We start from the raw sequence: 14,828 nt of genomic DNA on the forward strand, positions 1-14,828 counted from the left end.
GGCCTAGCCGTGGCGGCGTGTTCGACCCAGTCGGTGGCAGCGTGGTCCAGTAAGAGAGTGGTCTGGCCTGGGCGGTGCCGGCGGCGTCCGGCCTGGCTGTGGTGGTGCGGATTTGGGCAGGGGGGTTCTCAGCGTGGTCCAGATCCGATGTTTCAACAACAATCTAGTTTTTTGAGGTTTTTTGTTTTGAGATGATGTGTCAATATGTCATTGGTGGGCAGAAAACCCTTGGTTTTTGCCATGACCTGACAAAAGGGGCTCTCTAAAAAGTCAACTTTTCAAATGTACAAAATTTTAACTGATTTCAGAATCGCTCATCTGAATTTTCAGCCTATAATCCACAAAGAAAATGGAACATCACCCGGAACACTAATTGAGAGTGGGAAATCAAATCTGTCAACCACCTTTGGGGGTTAGCTCGTAGGCCACCCCCAACCTCTCGGGGTGGCCGGCCATGGGGTTGGATCAATCATTGGAGCATATTGATCACGGGATAATCTTAAACAAGCGGCATTGGCCAAACATAATACTAAGTTAAAAATAAAAGAAAGAAAAAGGAAAGGATGACAATTGGGTTTTGGCTAAGTTGAGATTTAATCCCATATAAATTAAACCCAATTATATATTAACGTAGTTGCCTTTTATTTTCATTCCATCTGTTTTATTTATTTATTTATTTATTGGGTTTGTTCGTTTACAATAAAACCAGGCATATTTCAAGCTAGTAATCAACCAGGTGTACAGTGGCGATGGCATGATATTCACAACAGCAATTGCATGCCACTCTCGATCACTAGGGATAGGCCTCAATAATGGACGCTATAGTTAGAATTTTGATGATTTTGTAGCGACCGAAGCCTGCTTCCACCAGTAGTTTCTGCCATTCAAGCTCAGTCCTCTCCTTTCCACCAGTGCCGTGTGCCATCATCAACAAATCGAATGCCATGTGGGTCTCATCAAACAAATCATTGCCATCTTTCTCAAGAACAATATCTACAATAATAAGCTTTCCACTCTTCTCTGGTATTGCTTTTCTGCAATTCTTTAAAATCTTCATGCAATGTTCGTCACTCCAATCGTGTAGTACCCACTGCACCGATTTTTTTATTCCAGGTGATCAAATATTTTACTAGTAAGCTATCAACAAGAAGCATGGTATTATAAACTGAAGCGTGTATCAATAATAAACAATTCCAATAATGTTTTAGGACTGTGAGTTGTATTGCAACTTAATTTTATTAAAAGTTTCTTACAAATTGACATGACAGTTCATGTTCACGTGGCACTTATAATTAATTAGGACTGTCAATTTTTGAGACGATCCGTGAACCCGACATGAAATTGAGAAATTAGGGTTGACGAGTATGATCATTTAATTAAATGGGTCATGTTAGGATTAACCTACATATTTTTTTTTTTTTTTTTTAAAAAAAAAAAAAACAGAATCTATATAGTCTTACATATATACATGTATCGACACGACCCAAACTCCAAAGACAAACACGAATTGCCACCTCTACTTAATTACAACATTATCCACTTAATAACAAAATTTACGTGTCAAGTTTTACTGCTTAATCTTTTCAAATATTGCCACGTAAGTTTGTAAAAAAAAAAAAAAAAAAGGTAGTAAAATAAGTTGTAGTGCTCGAGCATTTTCCAGAATATTTATAGTAGTTGATTCTGGTTTAATGGATTACCAATTATAGTGGAAAAAGGCACTAAAACTTCAATAGTAGACCCAGAAGGGGGTAAAGAATAAAGAAAGAAAAGAAAGTGGAACCTAATGGACTACTGAATACATACCTTCATGAAAACTGCATCAGCATTAGGAATGGCGTCAAACATGTCACCTCCAACATGGGAGACCCCCTCGCGCACTTGTGCTGTGGCCACAACATGTGGCAGATCAAAGTTAATACTTTTGATATGTGGATGTGCTTTAACAATCTCAGCCATCATCCCTCCCGCCCCACCTCCTACATTCACCAATGATCCCACGCAAGCAAACCCATCTTTGTATTCCTCCAGGACCACCCCTACCACGATCTTGGCCGTATACGCCATGGCATCATTGAAGATGTTGTTGAACTCAGTATTTTTTGATGCAAAGTCCCAAATCTCACAGCCATGGGCCTTTTGGAACGCAATGCCCCCTTCTTTGACACATTGGCCAAGGCAATGCCACGGTGCCTATAGAATTTGAAGACACTGATAGAATTGATTGCAAATTGTCTTACTTAGCATTTCATTCAGTACCCTATTTATAGAGAAGGTTTGTACATGAGGTAAAACTAAATAAGGAGACTAATACGTAAGGTAGCTAGAAAGCTAAAGCACGTTAACTACAAGAGTGGAAATGCAGAAAATCTGGAGGCAGAGCATGCCCCATGTTTTCTGTTGGTAGCAATTTCTGGAGGAGAGTGTCCTGAAAATCTGCAGCTTCCTTAAAGTCAGCAAGTTTTGGAAATCAGCTGCTTGTTGATTGGAGGTTTTTCAGGAGGTGATTTTCTGTGAGATTCAGTCACGTGGTTGTGGTGAGAGAGGAGATCATTGACATGCCCCCTCAAGGTCAACGGTAAAGGCAGGACGTTGAGCTTGCTACGAAGAGAGGCAAAATGAGCGATGGATAGGGGTTTGGTGAAGATGTCTGCAATTTGATCACGGCTGGACAAAAAACGAATGTCAAGAGTTTTAGATGCAACCATATCGCGAACAAAGTGGAAATCAATCTCCACGTGCTTGGTACGAGTGTGGAAGACAGGGTTGGAAGATAAATACATGGCACCAATATTGTCACACCAAAGGATTGGCGGTTTAGGAGCAGAAATGCCAAGTTCATGGAGAAGAGACCGAAGCCATGTAATTTCAGCGACAGCATTGGCGAGGGCTTTGTATTCAGCCTCAGTGCTGGAACGAGCGACGGTACCTTGTTTGCGACAGCTCCAAGAAATTGGATTTTGACCAAGGAAGATACAGTAGCCACCTGTGGAACGGCGGTCATCGGGGCTGCCCACCCAGTCCGCGTCAGTGAAAGCTTGAAGAGTGGTAGAGGAAGACCGGTGAATTTGAAGACGAAAGTTGATAGTTTGCTTGAGATATTGGAGAAGGCCCTTGATGGATTGCCAATGGAGGATAGTCATTTGGTGCAGAAACTGAGAGAGCTTGTTCACTGTGAATGAGATATCAGGACGGGTGGTACAGAGGTATTGTAAGGCACCCACAGTGCTCCTGTATAAGGTAGGATCATCAAAGAAAGCACCTTCAAAGGCAGAGAGGTTAGTAACAGTAGACATTGGAGACGAAACTGGTTTAGCAGCAACCATGTTGGTGCGGCGGGAATGTCCAGAATGTAGCGTTTTTGGGATAATAGAGAACCATCAGGTGTGTCGACCACTTCAATGCCTAGAAAAAAATTTAATAGACCAAGATCCTTGATGGAGAAATCAGATTGAAGAAGAGACAACAAGTCATCAATAGCAGAGGCCTTCGAACATGTGATTATAATATCATCTACATAAATTAAGATAAACATGGTGAACTCAGGAGATTTGAATATAAATAAGGAGGAATCTGTTTTTGCACCACGAAAACCAAGAGCAAGAAGTTTGCTGCTCAAGCGAGAGAACCAGGCCCTAGGGGCTTGTTTGAGCCCATAAAGAGCTTTATGTAACTTGCATATGTGGTGGGGAAATTGTGGATGAGAAAATCCCGAAGGCTGAGACATGAAAACCTCTTCAGATAGGGTGCCATGTAAGAATGGATTGTTGATGTCAATTTGGCGTATAGCCTATCCAGTAGAAATAGCAAGAGATAAAACAATGCGTACCGTTGTGGGTTTAACCACAGGACTATAAGTCTCACCATAATCAAGTTGCCATGTCTGATTTTTTAGCAAAGCATCAAAATCGGCATTCATTGCTTCACGCCATCTTGGGTGCTTGATTGCTGTAGAATAACATGTAGGTTCAAGATCATCCAGGTCAGTAGTGGTGAACAAGGCATGAGGAAGAGGATATTTGAGTTGGCCATTTGGAAGAAGGGTTGGCTTGGAGATATTGTGTTTGGACTGTGTGGTCATAGGATGGTGAGAAACTTGGAGATTGGGAGCACCAGGTGGGTAGACAGTGTTGGAAGGAGAAGGGGCTACTGGTGAGGGAGAGTTAGGAATAGTTGGGAGGGAAGGAACGTGAGAAAGGGAAGGGGATGAACTGTGCATGGCTCAAGATAAGGAGGTGTTGGTGTGAGGAGGAGCATGAAATGGAGAGGGGGGTTGGATGACACATGGAGTGTGAGGAGCTGCACTTGAGACAGGCTGGACAGTAGCACGTGGATGTGTTGGTGCTGTGGGAGGGAGAATGATAGGAGGTTCACGTGGATGTGTTGGAGGGGAATTGACAGTAGGTGGGGAGGAGTGAGAGGGGGTAGTAGCAAATGGAAAAATGTCTTCTTGAAAGAGGACATCACGTGAGAAGTAAACACGACCTGTGGGGAGATGGAGACACTTGTATCCCTTGTGACGTAAGCTGTAGCCTAGAAAAACACACTGAAGAGAGCTAGGTTGCAGTTTGTTAGAGTTGTAGGGCCGGAGATGAGGCCAACAAGCACAATCAAAAATGCAGAGAATTTTATAATCTGGTGGAGTTTTAAAGAGGAGTTCAAAAGGAGATTGATTTTTTAACAGAGGAGTGGGCATGCGATTTATTAAGTAGCATGCAGTGACAAAGGCATCATCCCAATATTGACGAGGAACGCTAGCAAAGGATAATAAGGCAAGACCGGTTTCCACAATGTGACGGTGTTTACGTTCAATAGCACCATTTTGTTGGTGAGTGTGGGGGCAAGAAAGGCGATGAGTGATGCCATAGTGTTGGAGAATTTTGGAAAGGGAGCGATATTCGCCACCCCAATCAGACAGTACAGATTTAATGGAACAAGAGAAATAGCGTTCAACATAAAGCTTAAATTGATTGAAAATAGTAGAGACATCACTTTTACAAGCAATTGGAAAAAGCTAGGTGTATCTACTAAAATCATCAAGGAAAGACACATAGTACTTGAAACCAGATACAGAACAAATTGGAGATGGCCATTTGGAAAAAAAAAAAAATTGAAAGAGGACGTTAGTCAGTGAAGCTCTGATACCATATAGAATTTGAAGACACTGATAGAATTGATTGCAAATTGTCTTACTTATCATTTCATTCAGTACACTATTTATAGAGAATGTTTGTACATGAGGTAAAACTAAATAAGGAGACTAATACTTAAGGTAGCTAGAAAGCTAAAGCACGTTAACTACAAGAGTGGAAATGCAGAAAATCTGGAGGCAGAGCATGCCCCATGTTTTCTGTTGGTAGCAGTTTCTAGAGGAGAGTGTTCTGAAAATTTGCAGCTTCCTTAAAGTCAGCAAGTCTTGGAAATCAGCTGCTTGTTGATTGGAGGTTTTTCAGGAGGTGATTTTCTGTGAGATTCAGTCACGTGGTTGTGGTGAGAGAGGAGATCATTGACAGTGCCAATAGCCACGAATGGTTCTCCATTAACACCATTGGTACTAGACTCAGCTCAGCATCATGCAAAAGCCATCTTGACGCCTGGTTCAACCCGTAGATTGTCTCCCCCCCACTCTCCAGTGGATCATGCTCGGTGAAGATGTTTTTGCAAACTAGTGATCTCATGATACGTGCTATCAGGAGATGAGGAATCAATACCAGAGGCTATTTGGCGCAAAGAAATCGGGCCACCATGAGAGTGTATAATGTCAGCAAGGCGGAGCTCCACGGCACATTTCAATGCCATAGAATCCACAAAGCACAACATGTGTTGCCAAATTTCAGCTTGGCCTTGTACAAATGCCAGAGTTTCTTTTGGTTCCATTTTCTCTCTGATCTCTCACTCTCACACACACATGCATGAGGTTAAAGTTACCTGTACATAAAGACTAAAAGCAGTGATTGGTTAGCAAGTAACCCCACTTTTCTAAGGGACAGGTCAGTAGGGCATGGTGAACAGGGTTGTCTACTTCATTAAATTAAAGGGCATGACCCACAAATCACATGTAATGGATATTGGATTCATCCATATCTAATTAGAGTTTTAAAAATAGTCATGCCCATAATTTTCGGTCAACCTTTATGCAATCCCACTTTTCTAAGGGGGAGGCTAGTAGGGCATATTAATTTAATTACACATACATGTGAACAACGTTATCCATATACTTCATTAAATTAAAGGGCATAACCCACAAATCTCATGTAATGGATATTGGATTCTTTGATAGGCTCACCTACTAAGTAGGGATCTCGATCTATATATATATGTCGGAACAAGTGTTGGAACGTAATTATTTTTTTAATATTAGGGTTAAATACTTTCAACTCCATGTGGTTTAAGGTTTTATTTTTTGCCCCCTATGGTTTATTTGGTATTGTAGATAGTATCTCGTTTATGGCTAAAAACGAAGATGGTACCTTCGTCTAAAAATTGACGGAAGTCCACGTCAACCCTCTAAGGATTTGACACGTGTGTTATGCCTAATTAAAAAAAAAAAAAATTAAATAACGAAAACTTAAAAAAAAAAAAAAAATTGAAAAAAGATAAGAAAGAGGAGCCACTCCTTTTTTATGAGGTTGGAGCGGCGGAGAAAGTACTTCGGAGCATGGCTTGCGACCTGCGTTAGCGTGTGAGTCTTAACGAAGTTTCTCGATATTCCTCTCCGGTCTCCTTTCCCTACCTTTTGCAATCCCAACAGTAACAGCTTGTGCTCCTCCTCTGTCCACAGAACCGCTGCAATAATCAAATACCACCATCCAAAAATTCAATCCAGTTATACATACCCATAAATCAATATATTTAAAATAGTACAATCGTTTGGAAAAATATAAATACATAAAACAGGATTTCTCCTAATCGAACCTCGCTTGCACTCGTGGTCGCGCTGGTAGCGGGAATTGGGAGAGGCGCCGATCGTCTACTGAAGTGTAATCGACACTTGCGACATTGTCTTTGGAGTTGGTGTTAACCTTAGATGGCTCCTCGGGTTGGGGCTACTCGAACTAGCTAGGACAAATTTTTCACGCTCACGCTCTTTCGTATTGCGTCCACCACTACCCTCACCCCTAACAACATGAACCCTCTGCGCCGCCCGCGTCTCCGCTACACACGCGAGAAATCTCTGCTTCACCCTCTTCTAGGTTGCAAGCCATGCTCCATTTTATCTTCGGGGTAGTCAAACCATCCTTATTTTTTTTTGTCATTTTTTTTTTAATCTTTTAAATCCTTTTTTTTTTTTAATTTTTAATTTTAAGTTTTTAGATTTTTGTTAATTTTTAATTAAGCGTAGAACACGTGTCAGTTTCTTAGAGGGTTGACGTGAACTTCAGTCAATTTTTGAACAGAAGTTCGGACGGAGGTACCATCTTCGTCTTTAACCATAAACGAAGTACCATCTACGATACAAAATGAACACAAAAGACAAAAAATAAAGTTATTAAACTACATGGGGCAAAAACATATATATATTTAACCCTTAATATTATTACCAAACAACTTTCTTCTCTTTTCACTTATAAAAAACTCAAATCTTATTTAATTTAAATCAAATCAATCACTTCTTATTACTATTCAAACAAAAACCTGATCATAACAAAACTCTTTACCAAACATATCATATTGCTTCTTGCTTGAACAAAATGGCTTTTAACGAGCTAAGCAAGAGAGGCCTCTAATTAGGACAATTATTTTTCTCAATTAATTATAGGGAGTAGAGATTATAAGAGATCCTCTAATTATTACAATTATTTGGCGTACTCCGTTTATAACGTTTATTATTGTTTGGTCCAGCAAATTAAAAGTTAGCATAGAAGTGATCGATGGACGTACGTTATCTATTTTTGTTTTTCTAGGCATCCACACATTATTAATGGAAGATGAATATGATTGATTCTTCATGATGCACGTTGAACCCGCAGCTCTTACCAAATTGAAAGGAATCTTAATATATAGAGTCACCTCGATCTGTTAATTAGCAGTACCGCATGTCTTGCTTTAAGACAACATCAACAATGACAGCCTTACCAAATAATAGCAGTTACTGTTTGTTTCCCGCATTTCCTCTCAGCCTTTTCAGAATATTGACAAAATCTTCGTTACTTCATTCATGCACTACGTACCGTCTACGGCCACAAGCATTCAAAAATGTATTATGGCTTCATTGTTATCGATCACATCAACAAGATTTGCAAGATCCATTAATATTGCTTTTAGGCAATGAAAAATATTAGGTTTTTTTATAATAATAATAATAATAAAGTTGAGACTTCCAATAAAATTTACGAAGAATCAATTTGTTATGCACGTACAATTATATCTAAAATGAAACTAAAATAATCTCTCCCTTCTATCTTTTTCTTCTTTTTTTTTTCCATTTTTTTTTTTTATATGAATAAGTGAATGTTATTAATACCAAGAAAACAACACCTTACAGTCGAAAGGTTTCCAACAAAACCAAAACAAACAAAACAGAGCAATCAACGCTCACAACCAACAAAACAACACAACACTTAAACCACAATAGAAAAAGCAATGTTCCAGTTTAAACAGAGGGCAACATTTTCTCTGATCTTCGTGAATTTGCCCTTGCCAGAAATACGGGATTGAATTTCCCAATAAATCAATCGAAGCAACTGTTACTCAGCTTTTGGTCTACCATGATGCCTAATCTCATTTCTAGCTCTCCACAAATGATACACAGCAGAACTCAAAGCTAATCTGCATAAAACACCCCACAATCTCTTACATCTCTACATGCAATTCTGCCAAATCCAGGAGCTAAAGCTGCAATCTGAAGAACAAATAATCTTGACTCTCTATCCCATGTCTGCGATAAACACACTGAATATCACCTATACAACCCCAAGCCGTAAGTCTTGATGTGAATTTTAATTGTATTCGTAAGTGTACGAATCGTTTGCAGTTAATGGATTGCAAATGCGAGGTCGATCCCAAAGGGAATTGTGTTTATGAAAACAAAATTTATGACTCAATTAATCAATCCTAACCTCGTTCCAAAAAAGGGTTTGATTTTAGTGAATAAAAGAAAATATAAATAAAATAAAATAAAACAAAACAAAAGGTACTAAGATTTTGGAATCCGCACCCACCGAATCATAACAACATACTCCATATTCATCAATATTAATCTCAAGTTCTCACTATTAAATCTTACGTATGTTTCATTATGCTTAAAATATTTAATCAAAATCATCTCATGTATCCATTTTTTATACAAATCACAAAAGAAATCCAATTTAAATCAAATCATCAAGTGTATTCGTAAATCACAACAAGATATTCAATTTAAATCAAAACATCAATTGTATCCGTAGTGTATCTGTAGGATAAATCACAAGGGATATCCAATTGTTTTATAAATAAAAATCAAGCAATCAATTATGTAAAATTATCTCAAATTATCAAATGTATTTTTGAATCACAAAAGATATTCAAGAATCATTCCGCACATTGAAAAGAAGTAAAACATTGGAAAAATTAAACCAAATAAAATCGGATAATAAAGACTTACATGAAAGTATTGTTGTTCTTTATCGGTGAGGCTTTATCCTCAACCTTAGTTAAGAAATTAACTACACATGATTATGAAAAATAAAACCTAACCTAAAGAAAAACTAAACTAAAAAAAAAAATATTTTAGATCTCTAGCTTCCCTCTCTCCTTTTTCTTGAGGCTTAGTAGTCTATTTATAGGGAGAAAACAAACACTAGAAACCCTAGAAATCCCAGAAAAAATCGTACTTCAATCTCCTATTCAAATTTGGAAGCAATAATAGTACAAATCGGAATAGGATTCGTCCAAATTTGCGTTCTTATATTGCAGAACACTTTTGGCATAGCTGATGTCCGAATTAGGAAAATCCTATTTCACAATGATTTGTATTATTTTGAGTTTGATTTTTAATGCCACTGGTTTCAACTTAATCCGATAGTTGAATGGAAAGTTATGGCTAAAATACTATGACATGTTCAGAATCTGAAATTTAATCCAATATGATTTTGACTCCAATTAGAGAAATTTCGATTTAATCATTTCATTGATTTGGTTAAACATAATCATATCATCTACGTCTTCTCAAAGTGTGTTTTCTTCCAAACTTTTCATTTTTCACCTTAAAGTTGTCGTTTTCCTTTAGCAACCTACAAAACATTAAAAACACAAATCTAAAACAAAACATTAGATTAAGACACAGCTAAAGAATTAACTAATGTAAATTAGGGGGTTTAAATATTCAATATTTGACACTCATCACTATCTCTTGTAGTGAGCCTATTCCTCACAGCCAACCACATCAAGAAAGCATGTTTAGGAATGACATAAGGGACCCAAATGATAGGTCACTGATGTGCACATTTTAATACTCGTAAGCGCACGAATCGTTTGCAATATAGTGTATGTGCAAGTGCGAGGTCGAATCCATAGGAAATTGTGTTATAAAAATTAATTTCTATATAAACTAATTTTATCTTAACCTAGTTCTGAATTTTGGGATTTTATAATGTAAAATAATAAACAAAATAAAAACTGGATTAAAAACAATCAATAAAAAAAAACACTAAGGTTTTAGAATCCACCTCACCATATCAAATAACACATTCTTGTATTTTATTTATACACCCGATAAACAATTAAGACATATTCATTGTTCAAGGTTCCATAAAAATTATATTAAATCATTCAATGAATCCAACTTAATAGCACATTACAACGAATACCCAATTGAAATCAAATCATCTAATATATCTGTTTTGACAAACAAATCACAATGGATATCCTCTTTCAACCAAATCATTTGATATATCCATCGGTTGAAACACATTGAATATCTAACTTTTTCATAAATAATCATTCAATCAAAAGACATAAATCAATTAATTGAATATTGGACTTGAACAATAATTTGATAAATATTGGAGTTGCATAAGATAAAAAAAAACAAGAATAAAAGTATTATCAAAGGTGAGGTTTCATCCTCAACCTTAGTTGAAAAATTAGCTACTCATCAATAAAAAGAAAATACTAAATTTTATTAAAAACATAAAAATAAAACCTTACAAAGAATAAAAAGCCAAAGAACCCAGCAGCTGCTATGTACAATGTTGGGATGTTGTAAGTAATGCTTAGCATGGGGTATTTATAGCAGAAAATTAGGTTAAACCAAACTTTTACAAAATGACACCTCTACCCCTCTAAATCCTGATAGGAGAAAATAACGCTAGGTTCTAGGGCCATATTTTCAAAATGGCACATTTACCCCTCAAAAACCCTAATAAGAAAAAAGAATGCTAGGGTTTGGAGTGTCTGCAGCCACCAGGAACAATGAAATTCGCGTTTTTATATTGTGGGGCATTTATGACATAACAGACATTCGAATTAGGAAAATTCTATTTCACAATGATTTGTAGAATTTTGAATTAACTTTCCAACGCCATTAATTGCACTTCAATATGATACTTGAGGTGAAAGTTATGATCAAAATACTATGACTTGTACAGAACTTGAAATTTAATCCAATCCGATTTTGACTTCCAAAGTTTGCATTTTTTTTCACTTTAAAACTACCGTTTTCTCTCCATGATCTGCAAAATACCAAAATACAAAAACTTACCAAAAACATTAAAAAATAACAAAGCTAAAGGTTTAGCAAATGTAAATTAAGGGGTCCAAATATATAATATTTGGCACTCATCAAATACCCCCAAACTTACATTTTGCTAGTCCCTTAACAAAACAAAATGTAAAATAAAATCAAAGTAAGAAACATAAGTCCACTGTCGTGGGAGAGACGATTGCATTTAGCGTATGCAACAAGTCTTTTAAATTCTTAGGACTCCCTAGTGGACGAGTCAAGTCTCGTGAGGGTTTGCCAGGAATGGTACCCACAAACGAGCAGTGATTGGGAGGGGACCCCTAGCCGGCCCCCTTCCCCCCCTTTTCAATAAACAAATCATCTTTATTGAAAAAGAAAAAAGAAAACAATAAAACAATTCACTTTTTGAATATATTTGTTTTGTTTATTAAAAATGGGGGGAAGGGGGCCGGCTAGGGGTCCCCTCCCAATCACTGCTCCCCACAAACATTTTAAAGCACTCTATTGTTGTCAAGCAAAGATTTCCACACAAAACATATGGTATCATGAGTAGGATTAACAAAATGAACATCACATCATCAGGATGTCAAAAATCAATTAACTCGTAGCTGGAAAATTGAGAGAACACATGCTTCAATAAGTGCAAAGTAAGATTAACATAGAATCATGAGGTTTCAATTTTTCTCAAAGTTTGTGTACCCAAACATTCATAGGAATCTCATCAGATGAAACAACCAAGGCTTAAATCAAAAAGTTTTTTTTTTTTTTTTTTTTTTTTTTTTTTTTTTTGTTTAGGTTGTGTTTTGTCTGACTCCCTTAAGCTTTCTAATTGACCTATGTAATGAGTGTTGGGCCAGTGACTCCCAAACCAGATGGTTTTAAGACACTAGATGTAGAAACATCCCTAAGAGCTTAATTACTCAAGTTAAAAAGGTTACGAAGTCAAACTAGCCATACAATCAACCAAATTGAATTTATTATTTTTTTATGTGAACACTCAATGCTTAGTGAGGCAAGAAGTCCGATTATTCAATAAGAACTCAAACTGATTATATTATTTTTTATTTTTTTATTTTTTAACTTAAGCCAAGGTTTCATCAAGAAATCAACCTACAAACCTCAAGATACACATTCCTCAATTCAAATTTCATACCTCACAGACCCTATGCTAATGTGCCTATAAAAATCAATTCAAACAGGTGATGTCTCTCAAATCCAACAGATGAGTCAAAAGATTCAAATTTCTAATAACATGTAGTGTTCAAGATGTTAAACCAACCAATGACATACAAATCACCAATTGTGATGTAATCATACTCAATCAACAACCTAGCACAATATTTTATTTTTTGAAAAAAAAAATTCTAGAGCAAAAGGACAAATAAACAAACAAACAGACAAAGTGTTTTTCCATACCCCCAAACTTGAATTACACATTGTCCTCAATGTGTAGTATATAAATACATTACCAGGAGTAAGGAAATATCATAGTGTGAAAAAGGCCAGGGTGTCCCCCAAACTTAAACACGAGCACACCTGTCAACAAAACTAACAGCAACATTTTCTCATAGAAACAAACATCAAAAGATTAATTGCTGTTAGAAACAAAATGAAAAATGAAAGAAATCAAATGTACAGAAAGTAAAAGGGAAAAGAAAATTTACAGCGCCTTCCCCGATTATATGGATGTCCAACTAATCCCTTCCACCCTTTCTTCTTAAGAATTTGATATCCTTCTGGTGGAATGTTTCGCCATCTTATGTAGCTAACTTGCTTGCTTCGAAGGATCTTCTTAGGACGACGATTCCTAGATGTTTGACCTTATATGCATGGATCCTTGACAGTTTTGGCACAAGATGGCTCTCTTTGAGACATTGAAGAATTGAAGCTTGGGGCTCACGAAATGTCTCAAGAGGGATTGTGATGAAGGAATGAGCTTCAGTACTCATTTCTTTGTCATTGGACGTATTTGGATTTGGCGGGGGCGCTGTGCGCTCCAGGTGCTCAACACACTCCAAATGCTCTCCTTTCTCTTCCTTCTCAGCTGCTGAAGAAGATGTGGTGGGGAATGATATCTCAGTCGTTTCCCCATTCTCAGGTCGTATCTCAAGAATAGAATCCAATAAGGCCTCATCTTGCTCAGGTACCAAGTCAAGGTCGAATTCGAATTGATCAGAGCTCTCTCTAAAAGGACCTTTCAGACTTGGCTCATTAATAATTTCCTCAAAAACTACCTCACTCCCAAGTGTGGCGGTGGCTTGGACATGCTCATGATAAGAATTGTTGAAATCATCCTCATCAATCATGTACTGCCCTGTAGCCATCAACTGACCCTGAAGCTCTTCTTTCTCCTTTCTGTTTAACTCAGTAACCAGATGATTAAGTTGTCCTTCCAACCTTTGAATCTCTGAAGTGTTGGCCATAGTGGCATCTTTGATCTCTCGAATGGCTGAGCTATCAACCATGGTGACATTTTTAAGCTCTTGCATCGTTTGGCTAGTTTTCTCCATAAATTCCTTCAGCGTATCCTCCAATGACGACTCTGGTTGTAGAACTTGCATGGTGGATTGGCCAGTTATCTCCATAAATTCCTTCAGCGTATCTTCCAATGATGATTGAGGATTAAGGACTTCGTTTGTGAACTGCAAATATTCAGGATGATGCAGTTCCTAAAATTGGGGAGCCCAATTTCCCATAGCTTGAACTTGCCACGAGAAATCAGAATGGTTGCTCCAATCCGGGTTGTAAAAATTGGAATTTGAATCGAACCCCGGGATAGAGAAATTTGTGTTCATTTGCTCATATGAAAAATTATAGAACTGTCCCCAGGATGGACAATTACTAGCACTATGATAAGGATCAGAACAATATGAACATGATTCATGTGGGTTGAAACTGTAAAGGTAGTTGGTTGGAGCAGGTGTCCTACTACTAGGTGACGCATGTTGTACAGAAAAATTACTATAATCATCAAAATAAAAATCCATGCTTCACTCGCACCCTATAGCATGCAAATATCCCACAAAAGAAATGAACTAAGTTTTTCTTTTTTTTTTTTTTTTTTGCTAAAAGAAAATGCAAGTGGGATAGACAAAATTTTCCAAGAGCCCAGGTTCATTCCCAGGAAAGTGAGGGGGGTCACACGGACCTCTTAAATCCCAAGACT

General features: G+C 37.4%; 1 pseudogene; it reads right to left on the reverse strand.

The window, feature by feature from the left end:
• Window positions 1–758: 758 nt before the first annotated feature.
• LOC133861347 (desmethylxanthohumol 6'-O-methyltransferase-like) lies at window positions 759–7,172 on the reverse strand (annotated as a pseudogene).
• Between the last annotated feature and the right edge of the window lie 7,656 nt (window positions 7,173–14,828).

Source organism: Alnus glutinosa, chromosome 2 (genome assembly GCF_958979055.1).
Source record: "Alnus glutinosa chromosome 2, dhAlnGlut1.1, whole genome shotgun sequence".
Taxonomy (NCBI): domain Eukaryota; kingdom Viridiplantae; phylum Streptophyta; class Magnoliopsida; order Fagales; family Betulaceae; genus Alnus; species Alnus glutinosa.